Source organism: Nomascus leucogenys, chromosome 5 (assembly GCF_006542625.1).
Source record: "Nomascus leucogenys isolate Asia chromosome 5, Asia_NLE_v1, whole genome shotgun sequence".
NCBI classification, from domain to species: Eukaryota; Metazoa; Chordata; class Mammalia; order Primates; family Hylobatidae; genus Nomascus; species Nomascus leucogenys.
The window spans coordinates 58,248,880-58,267,716 of record NC_044385.1 but is presented as its reverse complement, the minus strand read 5'-3'; the positions used below and the strand labels follow the sequence as shown (position 1 = coordinate 58,267,716).

General features: G+C 41.2%; 1 protein-coding gene and 1 non-coding gene across 3 annotated transcripts in view; both read left to right on the top strand.

Moving 5' to 3' along the window:
- ATP8A2 (ATPase phospholipid transporting 8A2) overlaps positions 1-18,837 on the top strand; it is a 693,068-nt gene that overhangs the window by 132,387 nt on the left and 541,844 nt on the right. The window lies entirely within an intron of this gene.
- LOC115835253 lies at positions 16,767-16,873 on the top strand. Its single transcript, XR_004030245.1, has one exon. It is a non-coding gene; the product is annotated as a U6 spliceosomal RNA (small nuclear RNA).

The window sequence follows — 18,837 nt, the reverse complement described above, 5'->3', positions numbered from 1 at the left end:
TGCAGATGATGAAAGTGAGACATGGACTGATTAGATAACAAGCCTGGGGCTCATGGCAGACCCAGGAGTGCAGTGGCAGAGCTCATGCTTTTAGCCACTGTGCTTCATCTTCGGTGGCAGGATACTGAGTCCTGTACCCAGAAACTGTTTATACACAGAGTAGTGCTAATGTGTTGTTCTAATCAGTACATAGGAGGAAATGGACACTTTGGTTAAGGAAAGTAAAACTGAGATTCCTTGTATTTGACAATAAAATAGAATCTCCATGTGGCAGGGGATAACTGCCCCCAAGATCCGTTCTCTATCCTGCGCCAATTGTTGCCCTATATTCTGACCTAATTACCTGTTAGTACTCCCTCAGGCCAACGATGGGCCCAGACTCTAGTGTATAGTAACCCTCACTAAAATGAGTGCAGCATTTAAGGAAGACTTGGCAAAGGTGAATGTGTTACTCACAGAAACAAACCTAGAGGGAGGTGAGTCTTGAGTGTGACTTGCAGGTAGAGCTATATATAAGACCCTACTTCACAAATAATGCCTAGTTCTGAATCTGTATCCGGTGGAATGTTGCAGAACATGAGATTTGGAGCCAGACACACTTGGCCCTGATGACACAGACACCTTGGTGAACCATGTGTTGTCATGTTTGGGGGGTTGAATCTTGGTTTAGCTATTGCCTAGCTACGTGATCCTGGGCCAGTCAGCACCTTCTTCGAGAGCGTTCCCACCTCTGTAAGTTGGTGCTCATCTAGCAGATTTGTTTAAAGGTCAATTGCCTGACATATATTAATTACCAGGTTGGATGCCAATAATTTCTTGTTGGGGACATCATGTTCTATTCATTCAGGAGTGGTGTGGCTATTATCTCAAACCCTGCTAAGACACCTACCGGTTCTCCTCTCCAGTGTACTCTTTCATTTAATATTTGTGGAGTACTTACCTGAGCTGGTTCAGTTAGGAAAACAGACAGTAAACAAAAGAACTAGATAACTTCAGGTTATAATAAGGGCCGTTAAGAAAATAAACAGGAGACATAAGGAAAAGTTGGGATAGGGTGGGGTAAGACCAACGGGCAACACACTGTGGAAGCGATGATTGTGTTAAGGTGTGGGAAAGAGGAGGTAGAGCAGGGTGGGAGGAAGATACCAGGCAGGGAAGACAGCAAGGGCAGAGGACAGCTATGCTACCCCCTAGTCCTAGGATAGCACAGCTGAAACTCCCTGAACGTGACAACCCCACGGTTTACCAAGGCGTGTGTGTCATGGGGGAAGAGTAGATTATTTCCTCATAAATCTTTCATTTTATAGTTATCAAAGTGCCCTCCAAAAATGTATTGCCTGCTCCCTTCTTATCTTAAAGTATGGTACAGATCACTAAGATTCCTGTTTCCTTGGACTTGGAAGGAAGGCACAATAGGGTGAGCAAGGTGCCACACAAGTTATTAGAAACTGCCAGGGAGAGAGTGCTCTTGTTTGCCCTAGAGAATTCAAGTGAACTCAATTATGTTATTGTAGAGCTTTTCTGAAGGTGTAATTGAAATATTCAGGTGTAACATCATAGGATATGCTGGTAAGATTTGTCTCATTAAAATAACACCTTTAAACTTACCAAAGGTTTTAAATGTCTTAGTCAATTAAAACTGCATTAGTGTTACATTGCAGGCGTGGATTAGCTCATAATATTGTGTGGAGTGCTCATACAGTGTTAGAGAAATGAACTAAAGTGAAATGAAATTCAAGCAGAATATAAAGACCATGAGAGTAATAACAGTGGTAACTTGAGGCCCAATATATAATTTTTTTTTTGAGACAGGGTCTCACTCTGTTGCCCAGTCTGGAGTGCAGTGGTGTGATCTTGGTTCACCGCAACCTCTACGGCTCAGGTGATCCTCCCACCTCAGCCTCCCGAGTAGCTGGGACCACAGGCATGCATCGCCACACTCGACTAATTTTTTTGTCCTTTTTGTAGAGGTGGGGTTTTGCCACATTGCACCAGCCGGTCTCAAACTCCTGGACTCAAGCGATCCACCTGCCCCAGCCTCTCAAAGTGCTGGGATTACAGGCGTGAGCCACCTGGCACCAATATATATAATTTTAAGTTAAAACTTTTTTGTGTATTTTTACATTTTTGAGGCATGTAAATATATTCCCTGTGCATTTTTTTATTTGTACGCCTTATGTATTTTTTCACTTTTGAAAAACGAAACTTGAACGCCTATCTTATTCAACCCATGTCTGTATTTCTTTGACATAGTTGACTCCTACTCGATGATGTGATACTATTTTAGAAGTGTGGTTGGGCAGAAAGGGGGAGGCATGAAAGAGATGCAGAAGTCATGTGTTTAAAAATGTACCTGGGATTCGTTTTAATCAAGTATGGTAAGACCTGCAGACACAGAAAGGAGCATCATCAAAGAGTTTGTACTCACAGTTCCCTAGAAACAGGAGACTGGCACACCACGCAGGGCCACACATGGAAGCTCCGGTGCCTTAGGAAGTGTGGACAGTGGCCTTTCCTGTGGTTTTCATGAGAAGGGCAAGGCGGGATGAGCAGGTTTAGAATTGGCTGGTATGGATAATTTCAGTGAGCTCTGGACATAAGGGCTGCTCTGGTTGTCTGGCATCTGGCTCTGGAATGATCAGGGCAGGCTTGATGAGTGAGAGTTTCTTAAGGGAGGCAGCTGGGAGGCACAGCACAGACTGGATTGGTTGGTTTGCATGTGAAAGACATATTCCCTGGCAAGTTGTTTGCTATTTCTAGGAATTAGCCCTAGAAGGGGCAATCCCCTCCCAGGGTCAGTGAGGCCCCAGGGGCCAGAGCGTTAGGGTACAGAAAATAAGAAAACATAGTTATTACACTATAATATGTTATGGGAAGCCTTTTGTTATTTATAATCAAATGGAGACAAGGCACACATCCATGGTTAACTTGTAATGGAAGGTAGCATAAAGCTCAATGCTGAAGGGCGAGGTAATTTTCCTAGACTTCAGGGAAGGGAGCGTTTGTCCCCTGGAGCTCTGAGGAGATGTCTTAGTGGATGGTAGAACAGCCCAGGGTTTTCCAGAAAGGAGTAGGACTAGAAGAAAGAAGGGTGAATTCAGGACACAGAAAGACATGCGTGTCTGAAGCAGAGGTTTGCACTGGAGGGGGGCAACCATCGGAAAGACATGCGTGGAAGCAAATGTTGCACCCTTTAATTACAGGCTGGGGAGCTCAAGAGAAGCATTGTGAATTTATTAACAATGCAAGTTCAGATCCCATACTGTGGCTTCACTTCCTAACTCTGTTAGTTAGAAAGCAACCCTCTGAAGTAATGTCAAGTGCCTCAAAAATAAATTCTCAAATGCTGGCTATGATTTGGATCACGGGGTGGGTGTTTTTAAACATGCTGTCTGGCATGTCAGACAGCAGTCATGTGTCATTGTGGATAGATTTAGGCAATTAGGAGGTGTCATGTGGTGAGGATTTCCAATAGGCCATGATGGCACTGGCAATGAAAAAGGAGAAATAAACGGAAGCTATTTGGCTACATAGTTTAATTCAGATAAATCCTCATTGAGCCTCATTATAACCTCATCATCATGTCATTGGGAAAATGAATTTACTGTCAAATATTGAAGCTTAGAATGCTGCCAGTGGGCGTATGTTCATTTCTTCTGTGGAGGGTGTCCGTTATTGTCATCTGATTCCCACAGGGTGCTAGAACCCAATGGAAGTGATTCAGAGTCTGGGGTAGGGCAGACAGGAGTGTGAAGCATGCCTCTGTCACTTGCTTTTTGGGTGATACAGGGCATGTTAACTTTTTAAGCTGCTAATAGTAAGCTACAAATAGTAACTGCTATGATAATATTCGAAGAACAGTGGTAGCAGGTGGATCCTCTACCTAGAAGACTGACAAATTCACTCCTTCTTGTCCTTTGGACTCAGATGTGACTGTGTGCACGTGTCGTATCACCTGCTTGTTATGGCTGTTGTACTTGGCATTGCACGGTGTCATGGCCTGTGTGCCATGCTCTAGACTCACACACCTGGAGGCTGGCATTGTGTGGGTTCTGGTTTCTAGTACAATCGTGTGTAGGTATAGTGGGTGTTTCATGGATGTTGTTTTGCTATGCATTTTAAGAGGCATTGTCAAACCCGAGTGGTGGTTTTGTTTATTAGCTTGAGAAGAGACTACTTGGGGAAGACTTGAACGAGCTTTTGGGCATTGAGAGCTGTCCAGGGGAGAGTGCTGTCATGGAGGTGTCCAAGTGGGGGCAGAATGTCCAGGACTAGGCGGGTGGGATCAGTGTGATGCCTGGTTGGAAGCGTGTCTCTGATATTGGGTCTAGAAGAGACACGAGCTGCCACCTGGCTTCACTCCTCACCCCTCACTGTATAGTTCAAAAAGGGACTTACGCAAAGTTGTGTGATGAGTTGGTGACTGCTGGTTGCCCTGTGCAGCATCGAGACCGAGTCCGAGTCTCCTTCTGTGGAAATGGGTACTGGTTGAGAAGGAATCAATGACATACCCAAGCAGAGAGGCCTATTAGAGAGCTGAATGAAAAGGGAAGTAGCCCTACTGTTCGTGAGGCTGGAAAGGGTGGTCGGCATGCTGACAAGGAATGAAGCCATGAAGCAGCATTGATACAGAACTTTCCAGCTGCAGGAGTTGGGCTGAGATGGGAATTTGCGTCTGGGTGAGACGCTCGGCACTGGTGCTACCCTTGGGCATTTGGAGGATCCAAATCCACAAGAACTCAGCCTCCATTTGCACATGGGGCCAGGACAAGACCTCATGTGCTCAGTAGAAAGACATAACTCCCTCTTGGAAGGAGTAAGATGTTGGAAAAATAATTAAACACTCTGTATATTTTCTCTTGTGGATCTTTCAGAGTTTGATTAGGTGCCGTACACTCTGATGCTGAAAAGGATAGTCATACAGTCAATTGTGAAGAAAATTAAGGTCCTCGGGTTAAAAAAACAAGCCACAGGATAAAGCTTGAATCCTTAATGGCAAGTTTGGTGTGGCATGTGACTCTGAGCCTGTTGCCGGCATTCGGTAGGTAGAGGCATAAAGATGTGCATGCACACACATTGGGTGCAAGATGGCAGCTCAGAGCCAAACAAGGTATGTAGATCTTTAAACAAAACTTCTCCAGTGGGATTTGGGGATTGTCCTTTGCTAATGGTTATCCAAATGTTTACAAGCACTGTGAAGTAACATTCTACGTCTGAACTCCTCGAACTGCAAGAGATGATTCTGTCATGTACACGGGTATAAAATGCACTGGAGAGCATGTTGGAAGGAATCCAGTGGGGGTTTGCAGTCCACTTCCCTCTGCCTCATTCCAATGGAAAGTTGCTCATTGGTATTTTTGTACCCCACTACCCTGCTACCCCAGTCCAGTTTTGCATTAAATACCGTCAGTATTCAGTATTGTCTATATAAATGGTATGAGGATTAGATATTATATTGATACAATTATTTGTGGATTGGTAATTGGTATAGGATTTTGAAGAGATAGAACTGATTGGAACCCTATTATTTTAAAATCCTTTTTCATCTAACATCTATTTTGTATGTTTTTTTCAGAAGTTGTAGTTAGAAGATTATTTATTGAGAACAATTTTTAAAAATCTTTCCTTTCCTTTTTTTTTTTTTTTTTAAAAATATACAGTGCTCAGAGACAGTCACTTTATAGTATGATGGGAAAGGTCACATATAATGATCTATGGTCCTCTTGCTAGTAAGTGCATGACCCTAAACCAGGCTATTGTTCTCATTACTTCTAAATCTTTGCTTGGGTCTGTGGGCTTGAGGCCATCGGACACTATTAACTTTGGTTTGTATTCTCAGAATTGTATTTTTTTTAGTGAGAATTTACAGTTATTGTTTAGTTGTTGGGGAAATTACTGCCCTTACCCATCTTCCTCTTTCTTATGAGAGATATCTTGATAGTAGTCACTTTACCAAAAATAGTGTTGGTTTTAGAATTATTGGATTGAATGGGTCTGAAATTGCTTTGACTCCAGTCTCAAGTTTGCTGATGATAAACCTTCTATTAGATTTGTTAAGTAGGATTTGTTTTTTCTGGAGGGTGGTGGTGGTCACAGCTCATTGGAAATGCCTGTTAATCAGTCTCTGTCTCTCTCTCAAGAGATCTATTGACATATACCCTTTATTCTTCCAGTTTCTTTTCTCAAAACCACGTAAACCCCCCTTGATTTATTTTTCCTTTTATAAGACCATCATTTTCTTTCTTGCTTTTCATATAACCTTAATGTCTGATATTAGTTTTAAAGTCTGATTAGTAAAATCATTTTGTGTTTTATAACTGTTATATGTGTTAAAGTCACCTTCACACATATAATTTAACTTCAGAGACTTCTTAAAACACAACCTAATATAAGTGCCTTTACTTTTTATCACATCCTCAACCCTTTATATTTTTTGTCCTCAGTGTGTCTGACCTAGAGACTCTATCTCTCTAGAGATACTATAGCTCTGAATCTGTATCCAGAAAGATGTACACATCCCTGTTTCGCTCCGCAGGTCTGGTGGACATTACCAGGAGAGCCTGCTCACTTATTTCCCTTTCAAAACTGTTGCCAGCTGGCTACCATATTGATAGCTCTACATGACTTAACATTATTATTATATACAATATATGCTATATCATATTCTATGATAATATTAAATATCATTAACAAGGTATTATTAATATCCGACATATTCTTGCCTTCCTTTATATTCTCCTATACAGGCATTCTTTCTTGCTCTAGAATTATAAATTAACTGCAACTTCACAAGACCTGTGATAGAGAAAGGAAAATGATGGCCTTCACTGCTGAGTGTAGAGCTAGAGATGTGGAAAGGTCAAGCAGCTTCTCTAAGCTGATGCTGGGATTACAAACCAGCTTTCTGTGTCCCCGACCAGGCTTTCGTTTTTCTGAGGAAATTGGATCTAACAAGTGTTTGGTTACAGCTTCCTATAAAGGACAGTTACGTTTAGCTTTGTTGAAAATCCAATTTTATGTTTCTCCTAGATAATACCGAATGATGAGAGAGCTCTTCCGCTCTCCCTGCTGAAAGTTGCTGATTTTCTAGTTGAGCAGGGCTCATTTGAGGGGAGCTGACAGATTTTTAGCTCCTGATTCTAGGTCATTCATTTCTATGGATGCTATAATGGGTACATGCTTTTTTTGTCATGCCTCAAACACAAACCATTAATATTTCTGCTCTTTCCTATTTATGCAAGGTATAGAATAGTCCCAGTTTGACTCCCTTACAGGGGTGGATTGGGGCCAAATGTACCATCTGGCCGACCTCCCATATGGAAACCAGGAGTCCATGTCTTGGACATTTTTTTATTTCAGAAAAAGTCATCAAGGCAGATATTGCCCACCAATTTTGTTCCAGATGTGCCCAGTTGGAAACCCTTGAAACTAGAAACATTCATGAGACAGAGTTCTGGCCAATGAGACGGGAGCTGAGGGCATCTGAGGAAGCCCCACTTCCCGGATCGAGGTGCCCAGTTCTCTGTTTCTCCTCATGTGGAACACGGCTGTGGATCTGAAGGGGAGCAGCATCTGTGACATTGTGACCCTATAATCCCAAAGTGCTGGGATTGTAGGTGTGAGCCACCATGCCTGGCCTGGCCTGAAGGTTATTTTATGCAATATTTTAAATAATTTTGTACATGAAATAAAGTTTGTGTACATTGAACCATCAGAAAGCAGAGGTGTCATGTCAGTGCTCAAAAAGGTTTGGATTTTAGAGCATTTCAAATTTCAGATTTTCGGATTAGGGATATTTAACCTGTGTGTGTATATATACAGTACAGTACAGTATATATATATATATATATATATATATCTTATTTTATATATAAAACATATAAATAGGAAACTAAATATGTGTGTGTATATCTGTATATCTATATATCTCTATATAAATTTTGGTAAGGAATAATACTGTGTAGAGGGAGATATTACCTTACCAAGAGTCAGAACGTGTATAAAACTACTGTAAATCAATTGGTTGGGAATTGACATAGAACTAAATACATGCCAATATATTGAAGAGTGGTATCTCAGTTAAGTGGAGTGGATAATTGTGCTGGTGCCATTCTTTGTGTGTGTGTCTGTGTGTGTGTGTGTTTTGTTGTTTTTGTTGTTGTTGTTTTTTTTTTTTTTTTGAGACAGAGTCTCGCTCTGTTGCCCAGGCTGGAGTGCAGTGGCGTAATCTCGGCTCACTGCAAGCTCCGCCTCCCGGGTTCACGCCATTCTCCTGCCTCAGCCTCCCAAGTAGCTGGGACTACAGGCACCCATCACCACGCCCAGCTAATTTTTTGTATTTTTAGTAGAGACGGGGTTTCACTGTGTTAGCCAGGATGGTCTCGATCTCCTGACCTCGTGATCCGCCTGCCTCGGCCTCCCAAAGTGCTGGGATTACAGGCATGAGCCACCGCGCCCGGCCGTTGTTGTTTTTTTGAGAAGGAGTTTTGTTCTGTCACCCAGGTTGGAGTGTAGTGGTACGATCTCGGCTCACGGCAGCCTCCGCCTCCCAGGTTCCAGCGATTCTCCTGCTCCAGCCTCCTGGGTAGCTGGGATTACAGGCATGTGCCACCATGTCCGGCTAATTTTTGTATTTTTAGTACAGACAGGGTTTCACCATGTTGGCCAGGCTGGTCATGAACTCCTGACCTCAGGTGATCCTCCCTCCTTGGCCTCCCAAAGTGCTAGGATTACAGTGTCAGCCACTGCACCCGGCTGTGCTGGTACCATTTTTAAATAAGTGGCTGTGTGTCAGGATGAAGACAGAACTGAACTCTATCCTTTATCATATGTGAAAATAAATTCCGATTGCAGAAATTAAAGACTGACATAAAAAAGTCAGTAAAGACAGTCTTAGCCATTACATATATAATGAGGTTGGGGAAGAACTTCTTAATACTAAACCAAGGTGCTATAAATATTTTGGAACATTTCCAGTGTCCAGTACCTCTTTGTATGTCAAAGGTGCCATTAAAAACTTGATATACAAATGAGCAGTCTAGAAAACTACTAAATGTAAACTACATAATATAAAATAGAGTTAACAGACAATTCCAAGAGGCTTTGCAAGGGGACACTGGAAAGATCAACAAACCAGTAGGAAAATGGGCAAAGTATATGAGGAGATGATATGGCTCACAAATGTATGAAAATATATTTAACTTGATTAGCAGTCAAGGAAATGCAAATTAATGTGACAGTGATGTCTTACTGGACATAAGACTGAGTACTGTAAAAAAAAAAACTGTTAATATCTGTTGCTGGCAGGAATATGCATGCAAATAATACTCCAACACATTGCTGGTAGGAATGTGAAGTTTTAAAATCCTTTTAGCATGTTGTCTACTATGTATTAAAATTTATGCTCCTCTAGGTACAGAAACAAGACATTAGGTAGGAACTTAGGAAATCTGAATGCAGTGCGGACTGTAGTTTAATTTTTAACAACCATGTGACCCTTAGACTCATTAATTCCACTTCAGGCAATTGATCTCCTAGAATTAAACTCACCAGTATTCATGGACATATGAACATGGGTCTTTATTGTGACATATCTCATAGCATACAAAGCCTGAAAATAAAGTAAATGCTCATCATAGAAGAATGGCTGAATAAATTATGGAATATTATATCACCATTAAAAAGGATGAATTAGAATTATACAATTGGCTTGCAAGGATTTTGCAATATTGTTGAGAAAGAAAAAAATTTCAGAAAATGGCATAATGTCTCATACTTGTGGAACTTCGGCAACCCTCTGATTATGTGTGAATATGTGTGTTGAGACATCTATGTAAGATTGTATAAACTTGGAGAAAAGTATGGAAACGTATATAGGTTGTTATTAAAATAACCGTGTGTAAATCACTTACATATTTGTATTAGATGATGCATATATCCACAGAAGCAGATTTTCTGGGAGCTAATGGTATTTACACTTCAGAACGTCTGCCCCAGGGCCCCAGGGGGGACCCTACCAATGTAGACATGGCCAATTATTTTTGCATAATTTAATAGACTTGAGCCTTGCTTGGGGTAAGAACACAGTGTCTTTTCACCCAAACTTCCCCCCTCTCACCCTTCTTCTGTTAGGAGGCATGTTTTGGGGACCTGGGTAAGGGAAAGTTGAGTTGGAAATAACATTTCGTTGGGTTTAGAGATGTATTTACATGGTGTGCAGTCACTTTTGTGAACAGGTAAATTTTTAGCTCTCCCAGCATAGAAATAAGGACCAGAAATATTCTTCCTGGCCACCTCTGCACCTGAGGTTGTGATATGGTGTAGCATTTCTAGAAGTATCAAAATATCAGTGTGGTATATTATGCTTGAAGTATGTGAGTCATATTGGAGAGACAGTGTTTGAAATGTGTGGAGCCAGAAACTAGATTTTAAGTTTCACTTACGAAGGAAATTTCATAGCAATTCCTCTAAATTTGACAACGATCATAAAAATTTACCTGACATATATTGATAAGTTGTGGAGTTGCAAGAAGCTTTACCAAAAGATCAATTAAAAATAATTGATCAATTATAGCTAGAGGAAAGAATGAATTATCTGTTCTTTCTATACAAACTATTTACAAAATTTTCTAAGAAAGTATCCACACAAATAAAATTAAAAATATGGAGGGGGAAGTATTATAGACTATTAATATTAATATTATGGTATTTAATAAAATAGTATGTTTTCTGGATAATGTGATGTATTTTTCAGGCTTCATGAATTTGTAATATGTTGTGTTTTTTTCATTATAAGTAAACTTCACTTCTGTGCCCAATTTTGTTTTCATAATACTGTATTTTTCTTAAAGCAAGTTTCCCAAATTGTATACATGTTGTATACAAATTGCATCCAGTCCCCACAAAATTTAATATTCTCCTTCTCTGATTTCTGGGTAAACTAATGAGTAAATTAAATGAAAATATGAGTAAATATTTTAGAATTACTTAGGAATGAATTCTAGCACTTTGTGTTTTTATATTAAATGGCTATAAGTGAATATGCAAGAACCAAATGCAATAAGGCTATTACAGTTCTTCCTTAAACATCGCCTCTCTGAGAATTCTTTTTTTTTTTTTTTTTTCTGAGGCAGAGTCTCGCTCTGTCGTCCAGGCTGGAGTGCAGTGGCGCGATCTCGGCTCACTGCAAGCTCCGCCTCCCGGGTTCACGCCATTCTCCTGCCTCAGCCTCCCAAGTAGCTGGGACTATAGGCGCCCGCCACCACGCCCGGCTAATTTTTGGCATTTTTAGTAGAGACGGGGTTTCACCGTGTTAGCCAGGCTGGTCTCGATCTTCTGACCTCGTGATCCGCCCGCCTCGGCCTCCCAAAGTGCTGGGATTACAGGCGTGAGCCACTGCGCCTGGCCTGAGGATTCTTATTAGATAATTGATGAAGAACTTGAACTTCATCTGGCGCAGGCCCCAAATGTTGTTTACTTTGCAGAAAACACTATTATGCTGGCTGGCCAGTAGAGGGCACTGTGCTGTTGGTCTGAGTTGTACAGTGAGCGTTCAACCTGCAAGGCGTGGAGAGGTGGTTAAGATAATAAATATTTTATGTGACCAGCCTAGAGCTCACAGTACAAGACGAGAAATTTCTTTCTCTCTCTGACTCCCTGCCTTTGTCTGTCCCCACCTTTCTGTCTCTAACACTCTCTCTCTTACACACACACACACACACACACAGAATGTTGAAATAAATGGATGGATTACAGATTGTGCACTTTGGGTAGATATGAATAGAGAAAAGCTTGTTAGAGAAGATGACCCCTTGGGCTATTGGCTCAGAAAAGGAGAAGGATGTGGTTTGATGAAAAGAAGAAAGAAAGATGTTCTAGGAATTTGGCAGAGGATGAAAGGAAGCAAGATAACTTAATAAGAGCAAATACTTTTTAGAATAAAGTGATTTCCATTTAAAGGGGAAGAACTGGACTCTTCGATTTCCCTGTGAGGTGAGTTTTAGGGTAAAGACTCCTGGTGCTGAAAGCCAGCCTGCTCATCTCAAAGGAATACATACAAATGTTGCACTCTGAGTGCTGTACGCGTGTTTGTTTCTTGTTAGACTCTTCTGGGACAGATGACAGTTTCCCCTTCTTTTATCCATGATCTAGGTGTCAATTGCTGCTGGCAAAAGGAAGTGATTGTGGGGAGTGATATCAGATATGAGTAGTTACTAGCTCTTTTGTGGTGGAAGCAGTATAGAAACAAATTGGGTCTTTAGTCTGATTTCATGTTCTAAAAAAAAGCTTCTTATGTATGACCAGTCCTAAACTTAGCTAAAATAATCAGCTGTCACTTGACAGTTATATCTGGATACTACTTTTTTATATTAAAGTATTATTAAAATAACACATGTAGGTAGTTAAAAGTTCAAATAGTTTAGAAGTGCTTATCATGAAAATCAATAATCTCCTGCCCCTCTCTCCCATCCCAGTCCTGTTCCACCAAAGGCAACCACTTTGAACTCTTTGTGCTTTTAATTCTTTGGAGGTTTCTACCATATTTCAAAATTAAGTTTAGAAATGTGGTTTTCTCTACGTTGTAAAATACAATTTAGAAATGATCTCTCTGAACTCTCTTATAGATGCAGATTTCAGTTATTTACTTCAGGTCTAAGTAGTGAGGCAGTATATCATGTTTGCCTCTTTTCTAGTATAACTTGCTTTTCCTGCCTTGTTCTTCTCCTTTTTTTTTTTTTTTTTTTTGAGACAGAGTCTTGCTCTGTCGCCCAGGCTGGAGTGCAGTGGCGCGATCTCGGCTCACTGCAACCTCCACCTCCCAGGTTCATGCCATTCTCCTGCCTCAGCCTCCCGGGTAGCTGGGACTACAGGCGCCCGCCACCACGCCTGGCTAATTTTTTCTATTTTTAGTAGAGACGGGGTTTCACCATGTTAGCTAGGATGGTCTCGATCTCCTGACCTCGTGATCCACCCGCCTCGGCCTCCCAAAGTGCTGGGATTATAGGCGTGAGCCACCGCACCTGGCTGTTCTTCTTAAACAATTTTTTTTGCATATTAATTTTTATCTTTTCCATCAGATCAATACACATTTATATTATATAACCTGGCTATATATTTTAAAATAAATATCCCAGAATAATCTCTTGATTTTACCCCTTCCCCTCCACACCCCGCCATCTTCTTGCCAGATAAACTGGCTGCCCTGTAGATGTGTTGCTGTAAAGTGCTCATCCCAGAACTTTCTCACTGCTTTCTTGAGTTGTATTCCCTGATATTTAGACACTGTCGGGGAGTGGGGTGGGGAGTTGCTTTCTTGATTACTGTTTTGTATTGTTGAAGAATATCTTGCAGTAAGAGGCTTCCTAGAAAAGCTTATGTGAAAAGTTGATTTGAGTGTCTGATAGCTTGGCTGGGTATAGAAATCTAAAGTGTCACTTTAGCGGTCTGTGTTGCTATTAAGAGGCTCAATTTCATCTTGATTTTTTTTCTCTTTATAAATAGGCTCTTTTTAATATCTTTATGTTTTAGAAATAGTATTCTATAATGAAAAATATTTAGTATTCTATAATGAAAAATTTTGGTATGTGTCTCATTGTTTTGGGTACTTGGTGTACCCTTTCAATCAGAAATCTTTGTTCTTAGAGTTCCAGCAACTTTTTCTGTATAACTTGTTAATATTATCTTTCTCTGGTTTCTGTAGAACTCTTAATAGTTGGATATTGGTCTTGTATTTGTACTATTAAGTCTATTATTTTGCATCTTGTTTTTTTGGTTTTACTTTTTGGGAAATTTGTTTAGCTTTATTTTTCACTTCCTTCTTTTGCAATGTTTTAGTTAGGCTAGCATACTTCCAATTGCCAATAGCTATTTTATTCTGTTTCCTTTTTAGAAATACCATCTTACTCTTGCTTCATGTGAATGTGTTATCATCTTATGACTCTGAGGATATTAGCATTAGCATTACTCCAAACTCTAAAAGATTCTTTTAAAGTTTGCCGTACTGTTTCCTCAGGTCTCCCCTTTCTTCTGTATTCATTTAAAATCTCTTTTTCGTGGTGGAGGCTTTCTACACATATCTGGTAATTTTTCAAAGAGGAAGTGTAGCAGGATGATAGGGTGCTCTGTGAGTGCAGGCCAGATAGCAAGACTCACTTTTCGGTGAAGGACTCTTAGACATGAGTGTATGAGGTTTGTGTGGGTGCCCTCGGAATTCTCCTTGGCTGTGGGTGTAGCAGCCTGGCTGTGTAAGATTTTGGTGTAACCAGAAGAAGGGGGCTTGTGAGAGAGGAACCATATTTCTTTTATGAAGCCTTTTGCTTTGAACTCTTTATAGTGTATCTTGTGCGGTTCCTCCAGACTCCTAGCCCTGATTTCCTGTGTGAGCTCCTCTGTGTGTGGACTTCAAATACCTCCCTTTGCTTTCTATGCTTGCCGCAGACCCTTTTCCATCATTGGTGTCTCATGAGTCTCCTGAGCTCTGCAGGCTGAAACTGTTCCCCTCCTGTCCACAGGCTCCCCTGTCTCCAACCCACTGGGCTTGTGCCTGCCTCTGCCCTGCCTAATATATGATTGTGATAGTCAAGTTGATGTGTCAACTTGACAGGGCTATGGGGTGCCCAGGCATCTGGTTGAACATTATTCTGTGTGTCTGCGAGGGCATTTCTGGATGAGGTTAGCATCTGTATCAGTAGAGTGAGGAAAGCAGGTGGCCTCCCTAGTGTGGGCGGCCCCATCAAACAGTTGAAGGCCTGACCAGAACAACCCTCTGCCTAGTAAGAGGGAGCTCCTCCTGCTCAACAATCTTCAAACTGGCACATTAGCTTTTCCCACCTTCGGAGCTACTGAAACAATGGTTCTTCCTGAGTTTCCAACCTGCCGGCCTTTGGACTGGAACCATACCATTGGCCCCCTTGCCCATTCCCACTGCTGGTGTTGGGGTTTGCCAGACTCCATAGTTGTGTGAGCCAATTCCTTATCATAAATCTCTATATGTCACCTAGTGGCTCTGTTTCTTTGACGCAATGACACTCTTATTACAACTGCATTATTATTTTAAAAATGGATTGACATATCTTCTGAGATATGACTTGTGAAGGTAGAGCCCGTTCTTCCTGCCTCGCAGGCCAGGGCCCTTGCTTAGGTGGCAGCCCCTCTTGTGTGCTTCTCTCTCGCTGCAGCTCATACTCAGAAGGCGTCTTGGAGGCACGTTCAACTTGTCTGGCGAAAGCGGAAAGAAGTCTATTTTAGAAAAAAGACAACCCCACATCTTAGCTAATGATTCCATTCCTAGTCGTGTGTGTGTGTTTTAAACTGACTGCATATTTTTACATTCCTTTCTAGTATGGTAGTGCTGTCCCTGTAGGCAGAAGTGGTAAATGTGTTTCCATTTTACAATTGTCAGTCTGAAGCTAGGCAGCCTTTAGATCGGGTCTTTACTGCTGTTAGAATCCTGTTTAGGATAGACAGTTAAATAGACAGACCTATTTAACTCATGTCTCTATGTTGGATTTCAGTTAGACACCTACAGGGATGGGTCCACTTTATGAAAATGTGAGCTGTACACTTTGGTTTTGTGCACTTTGCAATACATGCGTGACAAACATAAAAATGTCAGTTAGAATTAAACACTTGAATAAAGTTTGATAATTATGTGAGAAATCCAGAATGATAGAATAATATAGCTCACCCCAGATTTTTAAGTCTACAGCATGAGGGACGGATAGATATGGCTTTCTACCCAGACCTAAATTAAACATTTGTGCTTTCCATACTAGAAATCTCTGTGTACCAATCATCTCAGCTCCCGATGTTCTCCCAGCTTGACCACTTTGGTTTAGCTTTCCCTCCAGATCTTGTTTGATGTTGTAGTTCCTGAACGCTCTCTCCTTGGGAAGTGTCTTTTCTGACAAGGTATGTCCTCCCCGAGAACCAGTGCCCCCTTGACTGAGGGCAGAGGCATTTGGGACCTGAACAGGATGGGTTTAGGCCCTTGCATTTGGATAACTTGATCTTAGAGTGGCTACTGCGCCTTACTTGGTTTGTAGCATGCCAACACTTAGGACAGCCTTAAACCTTTCCTTGTAGTAGGGATTATTTCCCTCTGTTTGGAAAGAATATACTGAATTCTGAATGAAAGGCCAAATGTGGTATACTTAAATGCAATAGGTTTTAGTGGTAGAGTTTCACACACTGACCTGTTGCGTTTCTTTTGGGGCAGTGACTGCATGGGGCCTGAATTGTAATGATTCCTGTACATGTTGAGGCCAGATATTTTTATAACAAATGTTGTTTCTTTTAATTGAAAATTGAGAAGGATCTCATTAAAAATGATCCTTCCCTTGCAGTGCAATATTAAATAAATCTCATAACTCATTTTTTTTTGTTTTTATACCATAAAGTTCACATTTTTTCTTTCTTTTTTTCTTTTCTTTTCTTTTTTTTTTTTTTGAGACGGAGTTTCACTCTCTTGCCCAGGCTGGAGTGCAGTGGAGCAATCTCAGCTCACTGCAACCTCCGATTTCTGGGTTCAAGCGATTTTCCTGCCTCAGCATTCCAGGTAGCTGGGATTACAGGTGCCTGCCACCATGCTCGGCTAATTTTTGTATTTTTAATAGAGACAGGGTTTCACCATGTTGGTCAGGCTGGCCTCGAACTCCTGACCTCAAGCAATCCACCCACCTCGCCCTCCCAAAGTGCTGGGATTACAGGCATGAGCCACCGTGCCTGGCCACATTTTTTTTTTTTTTTTTTTAATAAAGCACCTGGGCATGCTCACTTTGGCAGCACATAGACTACAATTGGAATGATACAGAGAAAATTAGGATGATCCCTGCACAAGGATGACACACACATTCATGAAGTGTTTTGTGTTTTTAAAGTTAAAAAAAAAAAAGAAAGAATAAATCACTTGGGTAAAACCTGCTTTTCAATAATGTCACATTTAATGATATTAGCCATAAATATCTGACGTCTTGCATTTGGAATTGGTTATCTAAGGGTTGTTCTCACTAGAAGATCTTCCTGGCAGCATGCTCAGTGGTCAAAATGTTATCTTCTTCTCAGCTCATGTTTCCATGCAGGTGTTGAGATAAAGTGTTTCATGTCCATAGTTATTTATTGAATAATGCATTGAGTAATAGAACAGATTTGGAAATCTGATAGGAGCAGGACAGTCACACTATTTAATAGGAATTACAGGTAGACTCTAATTTATGAACTTACCTTCAAAGGTGTATTGTAAGTTGATTGGTCAGCAGTTAACTTCCATTTCACTCCTTGGATGTGTTTTGTGACAGATAGTCTAAAAGAGCCTATGTGAGCCATAATAAAGGACTGTATAGAGTTATAGCACTAATACCTCTCCTGGTCCAATTACTGCATTCTGGGAACAGGCTATGAGATAAAGCAGTATCTGACACCCATTTTTCCTGCTGTAGACTAAGAATTAGGAACATGTTGAAAATATAAATGGCAGTGTTTTAAAATGAACTTATTGACCTTTTATTTGTAACTGGTGAGATTTCAGTAGTTTAGCATTAATAAAATGAAGTAAAAATTTCTTGTAAGGTGCTCATATGTTACTATTGACAGGCTCTATTTATCAGTGGGAATTCTTGTATTTAAGGTTATTTCTAGAATACAATTTGGGAGGGATAGTTGGCAAAGCCTAAGGAATTGATGCCAGATGTGGAAGGCCATGGGCTTTGCCATCCATTGGAATGTCCTCTGGGGTGGCTCCCGGGTATGCAATGATGTCCATCAAGAGAAATGGCAGAGGGCCACTGGGGAGGGCTTTTGCATTTGGTGGTGTTGCTCTTGTTCTTCCCCTTGATTGGTTGAATGCACTGCTAAGGAATCAGTGAATTAAACTGCTTAATGTTTAGTGTTATCATCTTGTCCTCAACTTCCAATCATCTAGAGCTCCTTGCTGAGTGATTATTTGGGAGGGGGAAGGTGAATGACATTCTATGAGGAGCCTGCTAGGATGGAAGGCTTCCAGAACATGGTCATGGAATGCTGGCCCTGTTCACAAAGTCAGCTTCCGGTGGGGAGGCTTAAAGTCTCCTTTATTCTTTCAGTTAATATTGAATGCTTACTGTATGTTGGGAAGATATAAGAAATTTGTTTTTCCATGGAATGCAGTAGAATAAGGCAATTGTTTTTGACTGTCTTTACACCTTAACATGGATTTACTGTTTCCATTTTGGTGAGGAGTGTTAAGCTTTAGCTTAATTTCTGTGTTTCTGGAGGCTTGCTTGAAGGGGAAGTTACACTTTGAGCAGCTACTGAACTTTGCCTCTTTTAGATCGGTCTCTGGAGAACAGCTGTCCACTTCAATTTTTCTCGTAGCTGGAAAATCAGACTCTTGCATTGTCTGTGGGTTCTTGCTTTCTGCCGCATTTCTGGAGGTCAGACTCCTGTGGTGCCTTGTGGTTTGTGAGGATCAGGTAGACCCAGACCCATATTTTGCCAGACCCTATTTTCTAATGGATTGTTTCCCGTATGCGCCTAATTATGAGTTATGGAGTGGAGTGTGTCCAACATACATGTAACAAGATCCACCCCATGAGTCAGATCTTCCCATCTCCCGAAAGGAAAAAGGCCAGTGTGTCAACATGAGTGACAAGGCCAATGCGCTGGCCCTTTGCCATGTTCCTTTCAGTTCTCTTCATACTTCTCCACCTCCGTTTGCCCGAATTGGGCTCTTTACTGTCCCTCCTACAGGTGGAGCAACGGGAGCTCTCCCACCTTGGCGTTTCTGCACTTGCTGTCCCCTCCCTCTGCAAAGCTCTTCCCCTGTGTGTCCATGAGACTTGCTCCTGCTCCTTCACCTCCTTT